The following is a 19,037-nucleotide window of genomic DNA, read 5'->3' on the forward strand; positions in this document are numbered from 1 at the left end:
TTATTCTTGTTTTCTTCCTGGCCAGAATCTGATGTCACCAAGTTTTGATATATTTATCTTCATTCAACACATATTTGGATATTTACTATTTGATGAATACTATTCTAGGAACTCATGAATTACTGGTAAATCAAAGCCTAGTACCTATCAGCACTTTATAAAAATCCTTCTTCTCTTCTGCAAACAAATAAATAGTAGATGCCAGGTGTCAGTAAATTATAATACATAGGCCAAATCTAGCACGCTGACTGTTTCTGTGCAGCCAACAAATAAGAATGGTTTCTATATTTTTAATGCTTGGAATGAATGAAAAGAATAATAATTATGTGACTAATGAAAATAATATTGTGTGACAGATGAAATTCTAAGTTTACATTTCATAAGAAAGTTTTATTAGAACACAGACAAACTCATACATTTATATTTTGTCTACATTGTCAGCTACAGAGGCAGAGTTAAGTCACTGGGACAGAGATCATATGGCCCAGCCCACAAAGCCTAAAATATGTACTTCCTGGCACTTTATGAAAAAAAATTTGCTGACTCTGGGGAGAGACCCTTAATATATTGGTCTTCAGTATTAAATACCCTTATTACTGACTTCCCTGCCTCCTCTCACTTTTCTCCTCAAATCCATCTTCTGCAGAAGTGGAAGAGCGATCCATCTAAAATGAAAATCTAGCGTTGTTCCTCCCTTAATTAAAACCCTTCATTGGCTCTCTACAAACTAGAGGGAAATCCAAGCTCTGTAAACCATTCATGACTCCGTTGATCTTTGCTTGCTCATACACTTCCTTTACCACACCATAAGCAGTGAGACATTCCTATTAGGGAAAAAGAACAGTCATAGTTGTTCTCTAGAATTAACTATCTTAAAGCAAAAAAAAAAAAAAAAGAAAGAGAGAAAGTGACAACTTATAAAATTAGGGGCCACAGCTGAGAGAGGACCCCTGATGTTGTAGGAATGATCTCCATGCTTTTTTTGCATAGTGTAGTAGAGTGTAGCTGAGCTAGATACTTTACTGATACCATTAATTAGAAGTGGGAATAATACTGTCAGTCACGGGCATCGACAACATCCAACAACAAATGGAAATACTTTATTTACCGGAACTACACTCATCCAAGAACTATGCTAAGTATTGGAAATAAAATTGCAGGGCATATATAAGCAAACAAGTATATCATTAGCCTAACAGAAGTCTACTGATGATATAAACTCAGAGATCCATAGAAATGTAGAGAAGGGACCCCTAGTCAATATGTAAAATGCCAAGTAAGACTTCCTGTAAGAACAGACCACAGAAGAAATTAATAGGAGTTAGCCAGTAAAAATAGGACTCCAAGCTGAAGATAGAGGATTTGTGAAGGCTTGGTAGCAGAAAGAAATGTAGTATAGAAAAGTCTAAAACTTATCTCTGAAGGATTAAATCTAAGATTGTTACGAGGAATTGACAATAGACAGAATAACAGGAAAAAATGGGTCCAAATTGATGAACATGCATATAGGTATGGGAGCCTCGCAGCTGTAAGACTCAAAGGATGAGCCAGATCATTGAAGTTTATAGAATATAAAATAATAGAGGTTTGGAGGTTTTTGGGAAGTAGTGTCACAAGCTATAGAAGGGTTGTGGATAAGAAGCATGGTGTATTTAATTTGTTCTCACACTGCTAATAAAGACATACCCAAGATTGGGTAATTTATAAAGAAAAAAGGTTTAATTGACACAGTTCAGCATGGTTGCAGAGGCCTCAGGACACATATAATCATGGCAGAAGGGAAAGCTAGCACATCCCTTCTTCAGATGGCAGCAGGAAGGAGAAGTGTCAAGCAAAAGGGGAAAAGCCCCTTCTAAAACCATCAGATCTCATGAGAACTCACTCATGATCACGAGAACAGCACGTATTATATATTTACTTTCTTTTGTCTTTGAGGTACTCTTTTCTAGATCTGGATAAGGAAGATAAAACTTGCCACGTGGGAATTACAATTCAAGATGTGATTTGGGTGGGGACACAGCCAAAATCATGTCACAAGGCAAGCAAAGACTGTATTGTTATGTAGATGAAGCCTCAAAGGTAGTAGCTCTCAGAAAGAACAGATGGCAGCTGTGGTAAAACTTTCTCTGTTAAATACTTAGAAATGTTGTATTTTTACTTTCTTTTGTCTTTGAGGTACTATTTTCTAGATCAGGATAAGGAAGATAAAAGGGGCCTCAAAAAAAAAAAAAAAAAAAAAAGTGTCAGAGCCCCAGCATCAGCATCATTGGAAGTGGTTGACTCGTGGGTTGTTATTTACCAACAACAATATAGATTAGAAAAAGGAAAGTTTATTAGAAGAAATGCTGTAATAGGGTGCAGCAGGGCACTTCAAGTGAGAGAGGACTTAATGTGCTGCAGTGGATTAAGTTATGTCAGTTCTATTAGCTTGGTACAAAAGTAATTGCAGGTTTTGCCATTACTTTAATGTTTTCCCCCTACTGCCACCCAAACATAGTGATGATAGTGGTAAGTATAACATCAACACAACAGCAACAATAAACATTGTTGGTGCTTCCTATATGCCAAGCCTGCCAATAAACTATATACAAACGTATAAGTTAAATACTAAAATTGATCCTATTTTATCCATGAATAATTTGAAGCACAAAGATATTAACTGGTTGGCTCTAAATAACAGAGCTTCAAGCAGGTAAAGCCAGGATTTCAACTATCATCTTCAATCTCTTTGGTATCTGCAAGAAGATGGAGATAATTAAACAGTGAAATACTACCTAATAAAACACATCCAAAACTGACAACAGAAGTCACCAATTTTCCTTGTTCTCTTTTTGCTTCTAATCTCACCCATGAACCTCAAAATAATCCTTTACTCCTCCACCTCTCTCATTTCCATTTTATGTCTATACTCTCATATTATCTGTAAGAATGACCTCCATTTGGTATCTACTGTGACAACCTTACTTCAGTCCCTGACTACCTCTCCGTGATTTATTGCAGTAGGTATCAAATGAGTGTGCCTGCCTCCAGTATTTCCATATGGTTGCCAAACTGTAGTTAGAATGATCTTTCTAGAATGCAATTCAGTTAGCAAGCCTATAGGAGGATGGAGGGTGGGAGGAGGGAGAGGATCAGGAACAATAACTAATAGGTACTAGGCTTAATACCTGGGTGATAAAATAATCTGTACAACAAACCCCCATGACAAAAGTTTACCTGTGTAATAAACCTGCACAGGTACCGCTGAACTTAAAATAAAATTTAAAAAAGAGAATTTTTTTTTCAAAAATGCTATTTAGCATGACAGTTATCTGCAAAAAGACCTGTATCATGTTCCTCAAATCTTGAATTCTATCCTTTGGCACAGAAGGACTTAACAACTATCAGGTCTTCTTTTTTGCTTGTTATAAATAGCGACAAACATGAATTTCCAGAAATCTTTAAATGCAGTTTTTGTTTTTGTTTTTTCTAGTGAACGAAGTTTTTTCACATTTACAAATTTTATAGTTTTCCTGCTTTTGCCTGGATCCATCTGGTGAGCTGCTACTTTCATTTAAAGATTCTTATCAGGCCTGATCTCCTTTTTGAAACTTTTCTAAACCTAGCAATCAAAATTTATTTTTTCCAAATTTGCACATATAGAATCCTATACTTGCTATTTTGGGAGCACTATAGTACTCCAAATTCATGCATTTAAATCTTGACTCTACCTATAAGCTCTTTGAAATCAGAAAAAAAAAAAAACTTATGATTATTGGTCTCAGAGCCAAGCACACAACTTGACATCTAGTAGGGGATGAATAAGTGAATTATTGAAGGAATGAGGAGGGTTGTGGATATGATTAGATCCTGGCTCCAGCTGGTGGCTTCCTCTAAAAAAGAAAAAGGAATGTAATTGATTACAAAAATAAAACACCGGTATCTCTCCTTAAACCATTCTACTGCCCAATTACCAGTATAATTTAATTATACCATGAATCTAAGAAGTCATGGAGGATAACAGAAAGTTTGCATTGTGGTTATCCTAATGCATGAATTTTCATCTAATACATGAAAGGAGAAAAATCTGAATTAAAGTAGTTGCGAACTGTCACACATGGCTGTTCTGTGCTCCCAAAAGATGCCTGGAAAGCCAGATTTGAGGGGGTGAAGGTGGGAGGCTGAGAATAAGGGAAAGACTAGGAAATAAGGAGTGGGGGTGACATGAGAGAAATCCAGGAGAGCAGAAAAGAAACTGTAAGATAATTAGCTGCGATGATTAAAAGGTTTCATTTTTCAAATCACTTTTCAGTCTCATTCATGTCATGCAAAATGTTAAGATCTATTTCTAGACTGAGTAATACACTGTAGTACAAAAATTTGATAAATAATTATCTTCTTATTTTATCCGTAAAAATATTAAGACAGATTCATTTAATTACCATAACCAAGCTCGACAGGGTGCTGGCTGGGCCCTGATGGATTCCCATTCCCTGGCTGACTCACGTGTTTGGCCTTGAGCCTTGTGAATGAACACCTGGGGGCAGAAGCTGGCCCAGCTCCTTCCAGTTCACAGCAGAGCACGGCCTGTCATGCTGCTCATTTTCTGATGTGCAGGCTTTGCTCTTCCCTTAGGGAATGAGATTCTGACAGGCCCTTTATCTCAACACATTGAGTTTTGTATGAAATTGTCATTTTCTCTTGCCGCCTTGCTAGTTAGTTCAATACTATGAAGAGATACACAGAGTGAGATTTTATATTGAAGTCAAGCCAGGAGACTGTTGTTTCAAGGGAAGTACACTGTTTTACACACATTGCTGGAGAACAAGAAATCAAGAAGGACAAGAGCCACAGAGCTAGACCATTGCACCGTGAGGTTTAAGTGCCTTATGTGTACAACTCTTGTTGTGTTCACACATATTGTCTTAGTCAACCTTCATAAACTTTCAAAGAATGTTATCATATGCCTCATTTTCATTATCAGAAAAATGACATTCTAATAAATAGCTGAGAGAGATGCTTTAATCTCTATGTACAATCTTCCTTGCATGATATAGCAGCTTACAAGTGAATTTATGAAAGGGCTAACAGTCACTGCTAGTGACTGGCCTATCTTCATCACTATGTGAAGAACATTCTAGTTCATGCATTTTGGGGGAATATTGATTAGTAATGTTTGTCACCATTTAATGACCAAATCAATGTTTTACTGATTTCACGGTAATTTTCTCTTGGCAGCTGCTCTAGCAATCACTTCAGTGATTAGGATTTTGGAGCAATGGAACTTTTTAATGGTTGCAATTAGGTGTAAAGAGCTTATAGATGTCTAGTTTGGGGGACCACAGTCTGACAAAGGTAGGTTTGGATTTCTAATTTCCATAACTGTTTCTCATTCTCTTACACTGAAAAATATTGTCAAATTTTGTGACTGACTGCTCATGCTTAGGTCTTGTGATTCTCATTAAAATCACTGTAAGCAGATAAAGCATAAAGCCACAAGGACAAAAAAAATGAAAAACAAAAAACCAAAAAAACGAAAGCACATTTTTGAAAGCTGGAAAGCAGATAGGTCAATGACAACTGACTTTGGGCAGAGGTTCCTGAAATATAAACTGGCTCAGAGGAGGCCTGGAAGAAGGCTGATTGGGATCAAACCATTTCAGAAGTTTATGGGAACTGAAGGTTCCATTTAACTGAATTTGATGGTACAGATAGCGGTAAAAACAAGTTTACTCTCTGGAGATATTGAAAAACCAGTAATTAGGTTAGGAGATACCAGCCATATTTAAATTTGGTAATATCACAAATAAAATCAGGGAAATAATGGAAATCCTATACTGAATAATGAGATTTCTCTGAATCACTTCCCTACTGCTGGAACACTCAGTCAAGAAATTGGGTGAGTCGGCTCTGGTGAAATACTCAGCTCCAATACACTACAGATACATAGCGAAGGTTGACTGACACCCAAAAGTAAAATCATTAAACTTCCTTTAAATTGAAGTATAACAGCTAACAAACCCTACACATTAACATAGAGATTGGAGTTAATATTTTGTCTTCTAATATTTAATATAAGTTGAATCAAAAGATATCAGATGAAGAAACAAAACAATGCAAAACAAAATTTAAAATACACACGTAACAGAAAAGAAACCAACATAACCATTAACATACCAGGGTGACCTCAATACACACAAGCATATAAATAAATAATAAAAAATCTCAGAGGAAAGAGAAACAATAGAGACAAAAATCAAAAATAAGTTCTTAGTAGAGTCTTTAAGGAGATAAGATAAATTGTTACAACCCTGAAAGAAGAAAAGGAGAATTAAAAATAGAGAGGCCAGGCACCCTGGCTCATGCCTGTAATCCTAGCACTTTGGAAGGCCGAGGTGGGTAGATCATTTGAGGTCAGGAGTTGAAGACCAGCCTGGCCAACATGGTAAAACCTTGTCTTTACTAAAAATACAAAAAAAAAAAAAAAAAAAAAGCCAGGCGTGGTGATGCACGCCTGTTATCCCAGCTACTGGGGAGGCCGAGGCAGGAGAATTGCTTGGACTTGGGAGAGAGAGGTTGTAGTGAGCCGAGATCATGCCACTGTACTTCAGCCTGGGGGACAGAGTAAGATTCCATCTCAAAATAAATACATACATACATACATACATACATACATACATAGATACATACATAAAAAATAAAAATAGAAACAAAGCAAACAAAAAACACATTCAGTGACCTTAAAAAGCTCTTGGATATGCATGATAGGAGAATTTTTTAAATTTATAAAACAGTCAAAAATGATGATAAATTAATGAAATCACAGAGAAGGTAAAAAACAAGAAAGCAGTAGAAAACAGGAAAACAAAAATGAGAAATTGAGAACATTGACCCAGAAAACATAATATCTAAATAGACATTTAGCAATATAGAAAGAGAAAATGGAACTGAAGAAATTATAAAAAAAAAAAAAATTTCCCCAGATTGAATGTCATAAAATGAGATTTTCATGCCCCCAAATGTGTCCAGCACAATGAATGATAAAAGGCCCACCAATCACCCTTTATATACTTGGAGACAAGTGGCAAGTCACTTAGAAAAGTTTGGTGATCAGAATGGCGGTGGATCAGAATCTCAAAGACAGTGAGGGCTGCACTTCTATAGTTCGTAAATGTAGCCACACATTCTATAACCAGGTAAAGTATTAATAATGGCATTTTCATCTGTATATGTTCTCAATGCTTTTATTTCTCAAGCACTCTTTCTTTTAAAGAGACTAAGAGATCAGTTGCTTCTCTCTAATAAGGACTAAAGAAGAAAAATTAGTAGGATGCGGAAGAGTTTTTCCAACACGTGGGAGAGGTAAAGAAAATTTCCAAAAATGATAATGAAGAAGTGTTTCACAGGGTGAGAGTTTCATACCAGAGAAAGTAGCCACTTGATGTTGGAGCAACAGATAAAGATGTCGGAAAAAAAAAGTCTCCTTAAAATCAGTAATTAACGTGCAAAGTATGCAAAGTAGGTTTGCTAATTACCAATCCCAAGGGAAGACTCCCATTGTTTGGAGAATAGCAAAGATCATCACTGTGCCAACCACCAGAAACAGAAGTCCATATACACTTATGCCTACAGTATCTTGGGCTATTGTTTCTGTACCATGCACTGGTTAACTATGTCTGAGGCTGGTGAAACAGAACATACACACAACAACTTATGCTAAGTGGATTTATTAGTTACAGATAGGCAGCAAGGGACAAAAGAATTTTTGTATTCATTGTGAGCTGGTCTAAGACTCAAGAAAGCTGCTCAAGGCAGAGGGAGTCTTGACTGTGTGAACCCCATTTGCACCATAGCTAAAGAACCCCAAAAGACAGCCAGCCCAGTTGTATACTTCAGGAACCATGTGACTTACTCAGTAAAGCTTTGAAAGACATCCTGCTTCTAAGGAACAAAGCCGAAAGCCCAGGCTGTCCTGAACAATTCTTCCCTAACTCAAGATGTTACAGTTCCTAGGAGAGACAGGAGCAAGACCTGGGCTTTTGCAGGCAGTCCCTCCCTATCTTAGGAGGCTGCATTCCCAGAACTTTCTGCAGTTATTCGTGAGAACTACAAGCAAGAAAGTGGGAAAACTAGGTAGGTACAAGGTCACATGGAGAACTGTCCTGCATAATGATGAGGATATTTTCAAAATTAAATGTTATCATAGTATTCTACATGGCTAGGCTGTTACCACAATATTGACAACACGTCTATATGGAGTTATATTTATAATGTTCTTATTCTCGCATTACAGATGAGGAAGATAAGGCACAAAGATAGCAAGCAACTTCACTAAGGCTACACAACTATCAAGTGGCCAGAGCCAGGATTCACACATTAGAACTCTGCCTCTGGAGTTTGTGTTCTCAAAGTGGCTGCCAGCAAAAAAATTAAAACTGTGAAATAGGGCATCTATATTTGTATTTGGGGGCCACATTTGTAGATTGAGTAACTTTGGTCCTCTGACTTTCTGGGCTTCCATTTCTTCATCTGTAAATTTGGGATGATAATGATACTTAGAGAACTGAATAATGATATATGTGTAAGCAATTTGTAACAACTGAAGTAATACAAACTCCTCTTTATTTTGAAGAAAAGCAAATTTCATGCCAGACATTTTCTGAGACATAGGTTACAAACTAAATTATAGACAGGCAGAAGCAGCAGGAACATATTTGTAACTTTTGACCCCTGTAATTCTACAGAGCTGAACTGAAGAATTTTTTATATTAGAGGCAATTGAATTACAGTGTGCACTGTAGTGAGGACTGCAGTGTTCAGTAAGATCCGTCAATAAACTCACCTATGAGCAATAGAAATTGAGAACTTGGAGAGTCAATAGGAATTTCAGGCTTACTAGGACAAATGTAATTAACTAAATATTAAGTCTTCTTTCCCACTGGAATATGGTAAGGATTGGCCTTTGACATAATGACATAATTCAGTCAATAATCACATTGAAGTGGTAAGAATAATTAAAAAATTAAGGTTGCAATAAGATGCACCAGAGAAAGTATATTCCTGAATACGGTGCTCATTCTTTTGGCCTGAGCATAGCTTAGTAATATAAGGTCTTTTTGATAACCTGCAAAATTCTTAAACTTAGGAATTACATGTATTAATGGTTCTAGGTGGCTATAAAGCTGATAAGGAAATACAGCCCTTTCAAGGTCACGAGGACAATTTGTGTTCCAGAATCACCAACTGCCAGCTGTATTTTAAATCAAAGAAAAAAATTAAAATAGCAAATACAACTTGAATAAAGTGTTAGGCCTTTTAATCACTGAAAACTCAAATTTTACTTACTCAGTTAATTAGTAGCTGGCACATCAAATGATATATGATGCCAGTTCTGGTATAAAACAGAACATTAAAAAATAACTTATGAGTAGGTAGGAAAAGACTTTTAAGTAAATAAAGATCACTAAAGTTCTGCAATTGCACTGGAGTTCAAAACATGTCAGAATTTAATCTAATTTCTGCAGAGAATTATGTCAACTTTTTGAGATGTATAATCATCAATGGATTCTTTTTTCTGCTTTTGCTACTAAAGCCTACAATTGGCAATTAAGCAAAGAGAAGAGGTTGAGGAATTCTTTATTACATTGTTGGCTCGTAATGTGTTGAATTCAAAGTCCACAAATAAGAAATTATTTTATATGATTCTTAACACTTTGCAATCTTTATTTCTTGCTGTTTACATATACAGTTGAAATTCCTAAGAACCAAGAATGTAAAATAAAGTTTACTAGGTGCAAAGTCAAAGATAACCTGTTTTCTTAAGATCTTGTACATAGTGGCCTTGCCAGCCTTTTCCCCACAATGCAATGCAGAATATGAAAAAAAAAAAAAAAGGTGGAAGAACAGATGGGAAAGTAACTAAGTTATGCTAAACTAGGCTTTCGGGGGAAGCTGGCAGCTGTAGGTATGCCAAAAGCTACAGAAAAAAAAAAAATCCAACCTACAGAAATCGTGCCCCTAGAACCCACAGCGCCTGCCTTCATGGTCAAAACATAAAGGAAAATTGAAGAGGGAACCTAAGTGTTATTGAAATTACCAACGGTAGATTCATGAGGGCTCTCACTTTCACTTTTAATTATCTCCAGGAAAAAGAAAAGACTTGCTGTAAACAACACCATTCTATCATCCTACAACATCCTTGACAAAACTCTGGAAATAGTACATTCTTAAAGATGCAGTCCCATTATTGAATGATCTTGATTAAATGATCTCAATCTGGATCTTGTGTAAAAGTATGAAACGTGTTTTCTGATATTTCTTTGGGTGATGCTTTGTGAATCTCTATTTGTTGTCACTTTTGAAGGAGTCAGGAGGCTTTCATTGCAAAAAACAAACTTGTTCAATTTAAAATTCCAAGTGCATGCACATATTCCCTTTATTTTCCATAGCCCACTGTTCTGTGTGGGTGTGTGGGTGTCTGTGATCAAGGGTGTATATGTGTATGATTATGATGGAGTCTGCTATTTTGTTCATTTTTTCTCCCATTTTCTGTGTCAATCTAAGAATAGCGGAAAATTTACAGCATACCTTATATACATGGCTACCTATGTAAAATACATTTTTGATTGTTGCTTGTTTTCTGGTGTACACCAATGGCCAACAATATCCTTTGTGTATCAAATATTCAAATGGTGGCATCCTAGTGGGGAGTATTTTGAGATGTTCAGAGTCCAGCAGGGGAATACATTCTTGAGTTTGTGATTTTCTGTAGCAGTTTTGCTTGGCTTGATCTCCTCCTACCACAGCTCCCCTAGGCTTCCCTTCATTCTCATCTCTGGGTTCAGTGCTGATAATCATAAAGTTGTACACTGTCAAGATATGTAACCCATTCACCTTCTTTGTTGTTCAGTTAACTACTGCAAAATATATGCACATTTTCAAGCCAACTATGAGGATATATGCCCTTCACTAGCATTCTTCTTTCTGTCCTGCTGTTTCTCTTCAGTACCCTGTTGTTCCCTTCTCACATAGGTCTGGAGGGCAGATTGACAAATCTGCCTTATAAGTAGACATTGACCCAGGGAGGGGATACTAGCTTTCTCTCCTTTTAGGCTTCCCTGATCTTTATGAGTGACTTTATTGGAACCCTCCTTCCCCCTTTTAACTTAGATGAGATTGCATTATCTTTATGTCTTCCACCAGGAGTAAAGGAGTCAACTGCCAAGGTAATTTAATTACTTTTAATCTTGTGGCTTCAAACACCAAAGTTAATCTTCTAAGCCCTCAGACCCCAAGTAAGTCTCTTTACAGGCAAAGATGGTCACTAAAGATAGAAGAGCCAAATCACCCTCAATATTACTGCTATTATTAAGATGATCATTATTTTTTATCTTAGGGATTGCAGTCATCCATAAAAAGATATTTCTGTTTCCCATATAATTCCTCCACAGTATAATCTCCAAATTCTATTCAACCAATAGAGGTAGTGGAGCACAATGTTAAGAGTCAAATTCCTGTGTTCAAACCCTAGCTACACCAATTACATATTGGTTCTATAGCTTGAGGGAATTAAACTTCCTAATTTCAGTCTCTTCATCTGCAAGCTGAAAACAATAGTGCCTGTTTTATAGAGTTACTAGGGATATAAGCTTTGTAGAGAGAACGTAGCATTTAGCAATTAGCTGTTTTTTATACAGATTATTTTTGTGCGTAGCATCCACTCTACTGTATTCAAAAATAATATTAGAATAAGTCTTCTTCCTAATACCTTAAGATATATAATATTTTCTGCATTTTACAAGGATGAAATAAAACTTGAGAGAATATGTGCTTGCCTAAGTTCCCACAGGTGGTGAATAGAAAAACTCAAGTTATTTTGAATTTTAAAACAAACACACACATATACACGCAAACACAAAACAAAGCTGCTCAGAAAACTGGTATTTTCCTTCACATGGCCTTGCATTTTTGTCATTAAGTTAATTCCCTCAGTGACTCTGTATATCCTTAAATCCAAAGTCTCCCGCAAGACTAACAAACCTTCCCTAATCTGATCTTTCCTTCATGGTCTCAAAACACTACAACAATTTTCCTGAACAGCTATGACCATGCAAAGATAATTCTAGTTCCCTGAGTTGGCCACACCCTTTCTCTCTTGCTTATATCCACATGGGCCATTCTTCCAGCTGGACTTGCCCTTCCACATTTCCTCATCCCCATTCATCTAGAGAACTTTGGTTTGAGACTTACTTCAAAATTTTTTCTTTCTGTTTCTTTTTTTTTTCTTTTTGAGATGGAATTTCACTCTTGTCACCCAGGCTAGAGTGCAATGGCATGACCTCAGCTCACTGCAACCTCCGCCTCCCTGGTTCAAGCGATTCTCCTGCCTCAACTTCCCAAGTAGCTGGGATTACAGGCACGCACCAGCACACCCGGCTAATTTTTGTATTTTTAGTAGAGATGGGATTTCAACAAGTTGGCCAGGCTGGTCTTGAATTTCTGACCTCTGGTAATCCACCATTCTCGGCCTCCCAATGTGCTGGGATTACAGGCATGAGCCACCATGCCTGGCCAAATATTTTTATTTCTGAAGTCTTTCAGGATTGACTTCCCCCACTCTTTAGGGATACTTTATGTCATTTTGTTATTGTTAACACTATTATTAATTATTTGAAATCTATGGTGTGAAGCCCCATGTGAAACACTGAACTGATAACTAGGAGACTTGTGTTTTTGGAACTACTAAATAAAAATTTTAGTTTATTATTACTATAAAAATTATGGGCTTTATCTTTGCCTCTGGTGTTAGGTGAAATGAATCAGTCATACCACATGCATCATCTTTAAGACTGCATCTACTGAACATAGTTCGAAAAATTTGAGCAAGTCATTCTCATTCTTTTCTATAAAAAAAGTTTGCATTGAAGAAAAAAATTAATTTCGTTTCAATCCAAACTAAAAAGCTATTTTTATGATCTTTATGTTCTCCTTTACTCACGATTTGTCTATCATCCACCTTCTCCTACTTTTCTACCTTCTACATGTTAGTGAGATGATTTTTATTATATATATTATGTACATATTTAAATATATATAAAACATACTTCATCCATATGCCTTAATGTTCTCTAATTGCAATAATGCAAATCCTTACAAAAATGAAGTCCAGTTCTAATGTCAAAACTGTCACGTTCATGGGTTAAATCAGTTTGTGATTCTGTGATATGAAGGTAAAATAAACTCTTGATTTCACATTATTCTAGGAAGATAATACGCAAATAAGCATATTTCACCTTCATTGATTAAAATTTGGTTTTTCATAGAGAAAGTTATCATTTTCCCCAGGAATAATGTAGAATTTAAAAACAAACAAAATAATCCTTTCAAGATTACAATTTCAGATAATGTTTAAAAGTGAAATTTGTAGATTGTTTTCCAAATCCTTTAGCATGGGAGTTAGCAGGTTATAAGCCACAACACCAAAGTTCTTTTCTTAATCTCTTTCCTATCAGTAGCAGTCCCTAGACTGATGAAAACACTGAACTTCCACTCATAGAGGTTTTCTCAATCTGAAGAATATCTAGCAGCATAGTAAAAGTGAAAGAGCTCTATTCCAGGATTCAGGGAAATTAAAAAAGGCACCCCCCACCCAACGCACACATATACACACAACACACACATGTTAAAACAGAAGGTACAATTTTGAGGGTTCAAGTACACAATCATGAGAAAATATAAACATAGATATATCTTGTATGAAAATTAGATCTTCAAGAAAGTTGTCAGAGAGAAGAATATCTTGGAGGTTAAAAAGGTTTAGCTTAGGAGTCACTTAATTGGGGGTGTGTTGGGTGCAAGCTATGCAACTTTGTGTGGTTCTATTTGCCAATATCCAAAATTAGGGAAACAGAACTCATAGAGTTATCAAAGTATCCATATAATAATGTAGGTAAAAAATATGGGCCTGGTGCGGTGGCTCATGCCTGTAATCCCAGCACTTTGGGAAGCTGAGGTGGGCAGATCAGGAGGTCAGATCATCTCATCACCTAGGTATTAAGCCCAGCATTTATTAGCTAATTCTTTCTGAAACTCTCCCTCCACAGGTCCCAGTGTGTGTTGTTCCCCCGCCATGTGTCCATGTGGTTTCATCATTAAGCTCCCACTTATAAGTGAGAACATGTAGTGCTTACTTTTCTGTTCCTGCACCAGTTTGCTGAGGATAATGGCTTCACACTCCATCTACATCCCTGCAAAGGACATAACATCATTTTTTATGGCTGCATAGTATTCCATGTTATATATGTACCACATTTTCTTTATTCAGTCTTTCATTGATGAACTAGCAATCCATCTATTTTATTAACTTTTTCAAGACATCAGTTCCTGAATTCATGGAGTTATTTTATTTTAATTATTTTATTTTATTTTTCCACATGTTCTTGTGGTACAGGTGGTATTTGGTTACATGAGTAAGTTCTTTAGTGGTGATTTGTGAGATTTTGGTGCACCTATCACCCAAGCAGTATACATTGCACCATATTTGTATTCTTATATCCCTCATCACCCTTCCACTCTTCCTCCCAAGTCCCTACAGTCCATTGTATCATTCTTATGCCTTCGTGTTCTCATAGCTTAGCTCTCACATACAGTGAGAGCATAAAATGTTTGGTTATCCATTCCTGAGTTACTTCACTTAGAATAATAATCTACAATCTCATCCAGGTCACTGTAAATGCTGTTCATTCATTTTTATGGCTGAGCAGTATTCCTTCGTGTATATCTACCACAGTTTCTTTATCCACTCATTGATTGATGGGCATTTGGGTTGGTTCCGCAATTTTCCAATTGTGAATTGGGCCACCATAAACATGTGTCTGCAAGTATCTTTTTCAAATAATGACTTCTTTTCCTTTGGGTAGATACCCAGTAGTGGGATTGCTGGATCAAATAGTAGTTCTACTTTTAGTTCTTTAAGGAATTTCCACGCTATTTTCCATAGCGGCTGTTCTGGTTTACATTCCCACCAGTGGTGTAGAGGTGTTCCCTGCTCACTATATCCATGCCAACACCTACTATTTTTTGATTATTGCCATTCTTGCAGGAGTAAGGTGGTATCACATTGTGGTTCTGATTTGCATTTCCCTGATCATTAGTGATGTTGAGCATTTTTTTCATATGTTTGGTGGCCATTTGTATATCTTCATTTGGGAATTGTCTATTCATGTCCTTAGCCCACTTTTTGATGGGATTTTTTATTTTTTTTCTTACTGATTTGTTTGAGTTCATTGTAGATTGTTTGAGGGTTTTTCTTTTTTAATGTATCTATCTCCTTCAGTTCAGCTCTGATCTTCATTACTTCTTATTTTCTCTAGATTTGGGGCTTGTTTGCTCTTGGTTCTCTGGTTCTTTTAGTTGTGATGTTAGGTTGTTAAGATCTTCTAATTTTTTGATGCAGGCACTTCAGTGTCATTAATTTCCCTCTTAACACTGCTTTATCTTTGTCCGAGTGGTTCTAGTATCTTGTATCTTTGTTTTCATTAGTTGCATAAAACTTAATTTCTGCCTTAATTTCATTATTTTCCCGAGTCATTCAGAAGCAGATTGTTCAATTTCCATGTGATTATGTGTTTTTGAGTGAATTTCTTAATCTTGGGTTCTAATTTGATTGTGCTGTCATCTGAGAGACTGATATGATTTCAGGTCTTTTGCATTTGCTGAAGAATATTTTACTTCTGATTATACGATCAATTTTAGAATAAGTTGCATGCAGCAATGAGAAGAATGTATATTCTGTTGTTTTGGGTGGAGAGTTCTGTAGATGTGTCAGGTCCATTTGAGCCAGTTAATTTTCTGTCTTGATGATCTGTCTAATATTATCAGTGGGTTGTTAAAGTCTCCCATTCTTACTGTGTGGTTGTCTGTGTCTCTTTGAAGGTCTCTAAGAACTTGCTTTATGAATCTGGGTGCTCATGTATTGGGTGCATATATATTTAGGATAGTTAGCACTTCTTGTCAAATTGAACCCTTTTGACAAGACCCTTTACCATTATGTAATGCCCTTCTTTGTGTTTTTTGATCTTTATTGGTTCAACATCTGTTTTGTCAGAAACTAGAATTGCAACCCCTGCTTTTTTTCTGTTTTTCATTTGCTTGGTAATTTTTCTTCCATCTCTTTATTTTGAGCCTATGTGTATCTTTGCACATCAGAGGGGTCTTTTGAAGACAGCATACTGATGAGGATTGACTCTTCATCCAACTTGCAACTCTGTGTCTTTTAATGGGGCATTTTGCCCATTTACATTTATGGTTAGTATTGTTATGTGTGGATTTGATCCTGTCATCATGATGCTAGATGGTTATTTTGCAGACTTGTTTATGTGGTTGCTTCATAGCATCACTGGTCTTGGTACTTCAGTGTGTTCTTTAGTGGCTGGTAATGGTTTTCCATTTCCATACTTAGTGCTTCTTTCAGAAGCACTTGCAAGGTAGGCTTAATGGTGATAAATTATCTCAGCATTTGTTTGTCTGAAAAGAATTTCATTTCTCCTTCACTTATGAAGCTTAGTTTGGCCAGATATGAAATTTTGGGTTGGAAATTATTTTCTTTAAGAATGTTGAGGCCGGGCATGGTGGCTTACACCTGTAATCCAAGCACTTTGGGAGGCTGAAGCAGGTGGATCACTTGAGGTCAGGAGTTAAAGACCAGCCTGGGCAACATGATGAGACCCTGTCTCTACTAAAAACACAAAAACTAGCTGGGGGTGGTGGCGCATGACTGTAATCTCAGCTACTCAGGAGGTTGAGGCAAGAGAATCATTTAAACCTGGGAGGTGGAGGTTGAGTGAGCCAAGATTGTGCCATTGCACTCTAGCCTGGGTGACACAGTGAGACTCTATCTCAAAACAAAACAAAACAAAACAAAGAAGTTGTATATTGGCCCCCAATCTCTTCTGGCTTATAGAGATTCCACTGAGAGGTCTGCTGTTAGTCTGATGGGCTTCCCTTTGTAGGTGACCTGGCCTTTCTCTCTGCCTGCCCTTCACATTTTTTCTTTCATTTTGACCTTGGGGAATCTAATGATTTTGTGTCTTGGGGATGATCTTCTCATGGAGTATCTTACTGGGGTTCTCTACATTTCCTAAATTTGAATGTTGTCCTGTCTTACTATTTTGGGGAAGTTCTCCTGAATGAATTCCTGGAGTATGTTTTCCAACCTGGTTCCATTATCCCCATCACTTTCAGGTACCCCAATCAGTTGTAGATTCAGTCTCTTCACATAATCCCATATTTATCAGATTTTTTTTATTCCTTTTCATTCTTATTTTCTCTCTTCTTGTCTACGTGTCTTAATTCAGAAAGCCAGTCTTCCAGCTCTGAGATTCTTTTTTTCTGCTTGGTCTATTCTGCTATTAATACTAGCAATTGCATTTTGAAGTTCTTGTAGTGTGTTTTTCAGCTCTAACATGACCTTGCAGTTTCTAAACACAATGCTCAGTCATAAACTCTTACTTAGATATGAACTAGTGATATCCTTTCTTCAACTTACCATATCACTGGCTTGGCTTGGGGACATACACTTTTTGTCTTATATCACTGGCTGTTCTTTCTCAGTTTTATTAGCTACCATCTCACCTTTTCCGAATCTCTTAACATTGAAGTATTTTGGGCTCACGTCTTGGAGCTCAACTCCGTTCCACCTGTCATCACTCCCTTGATGAAATTGTCTAGTTTCATGCCATTAAATAAACCTATATGACCACAAATCCAAAATCTATCTCCAGATTAATTTTTTTTGATATTCAGATGCTTATATCCAACTACCAAATTGACATTTACTTGTCATCTCCCAATGAATATTTAGTAGATACGTAAACTTTTGTTTATTTAATGCAAGCTAACCACAAACAATATAAAAATGTCATCAGTAACAATAAAAATTAATATATCCAAAATCATAATCTGAATTTTTCCCCACTCTACTCAAAGGGAATCTTCCCATCTAAGTTGATGGCAACTTAATAACTCTAGCTGCACAGATCAAACACTTTGAAATCATTCTTGATTCTACGTTCGATCCATAAAAATATCAATAAATTCTTTCAAAACTCCATTATATCCAGGGCAAGCTGTTGCTTATATTCTCCATTACTAATACTTAACATCTAAGCCACCAAATAAAGCACCATTTATTTGAATTAGTGTAATCATTTTCTAACAGGTCTTCATTTTGCTATATCTGATCCAACTCTAGTTTGTTCTTAAAGCATCAGCCAGAATTTTTATACATGACAGTTTAATCATAACTGTCCTTTGTTCAAAATTCTGTATCACTTTTCTACTTTACTCAGAGTCAACATCCTACAAAGACCTAAAACACCCCATATAATATGGTTGCTCTTTTTCCTTTCTGTTCCTGTCTCTTACCATTTTCACCTTCACTCACTCTATTCCAGCCATACTGATTCCTTTACTGTCAAGTAACACCAGGCATATTTCAACATACTTCCTTCTGCTTGGAAGTATCTTTCCCTGGCTAATTCCTTCAATCTCTCCACATTTTTACTCATATCATATATTTTCAGGATTATTGATTTTCATGATATTGTAGGCATTCTTACATTTACATTCTTGTAGTTTCAAATTCATCCTTCATTGCCAGGTGTGAGAATATAGAGGTGAGCTCTTTGAATATTTTCCCTTTGCTGGGTGGCATATTAACCCTTGTCAGGAGAGGACACTAGAGAGGCATTGCTAGAGAAAGGAGTTTTTCTTTCATCTTCTTGTACACTGGCTCATCAGGATTCTGCAGAGCAAGGATTTTTCCAGTGCCTGGCTACTGGAGCATAAATGGTTTCTTCAGTGCCAGATTCCTATAGTATAATAATTTTCTCCAGCACTGGGATCCTGCAGAGCATTATGGTTATTTCAGTACCAGAAAAAAAGCTTCTCCTGACCTCACTCTTAGGGAATTCTATTTGTGAATATGTTTCCCCAACATCCTAAAGGGTGGATTCCAGTCTGGCCCACAATCAGAGCACCTAAGTGACTTCTCTGCCATT

The 19,037-nt window shown here is 36.6% G+C and overlaps 1 long non-coding RNA gene across 1 annotated transcript in view; it reads left to right on the top strand.

The window, feature by feature from the left end:
- Positions 1 to 19,037, top strand: part of LOC107974223 (uncharacterized) — a 163,985-nt gene that overhangs the window by 3,811 nt on the left and 141,137 nt on the right. The gene's annotated exons all lie outside the window — the stretch shown is intronic.

Source organism: Pan troglodytes, chromosome 3 (assembly GCF_028858775.2).
Source record: "Pan troglodytes isolate AG18354 chromosome 3, NHGRI_mPanTro3-v2.0_pri, whole genome shotgun sequence".
Taxonomy (NCBI): domain Eukaryota; kingdom Metazoa; phylum Chordata; class Mammalia; order Primates; family Hominidae; genus Pan; species Pan troglodytes.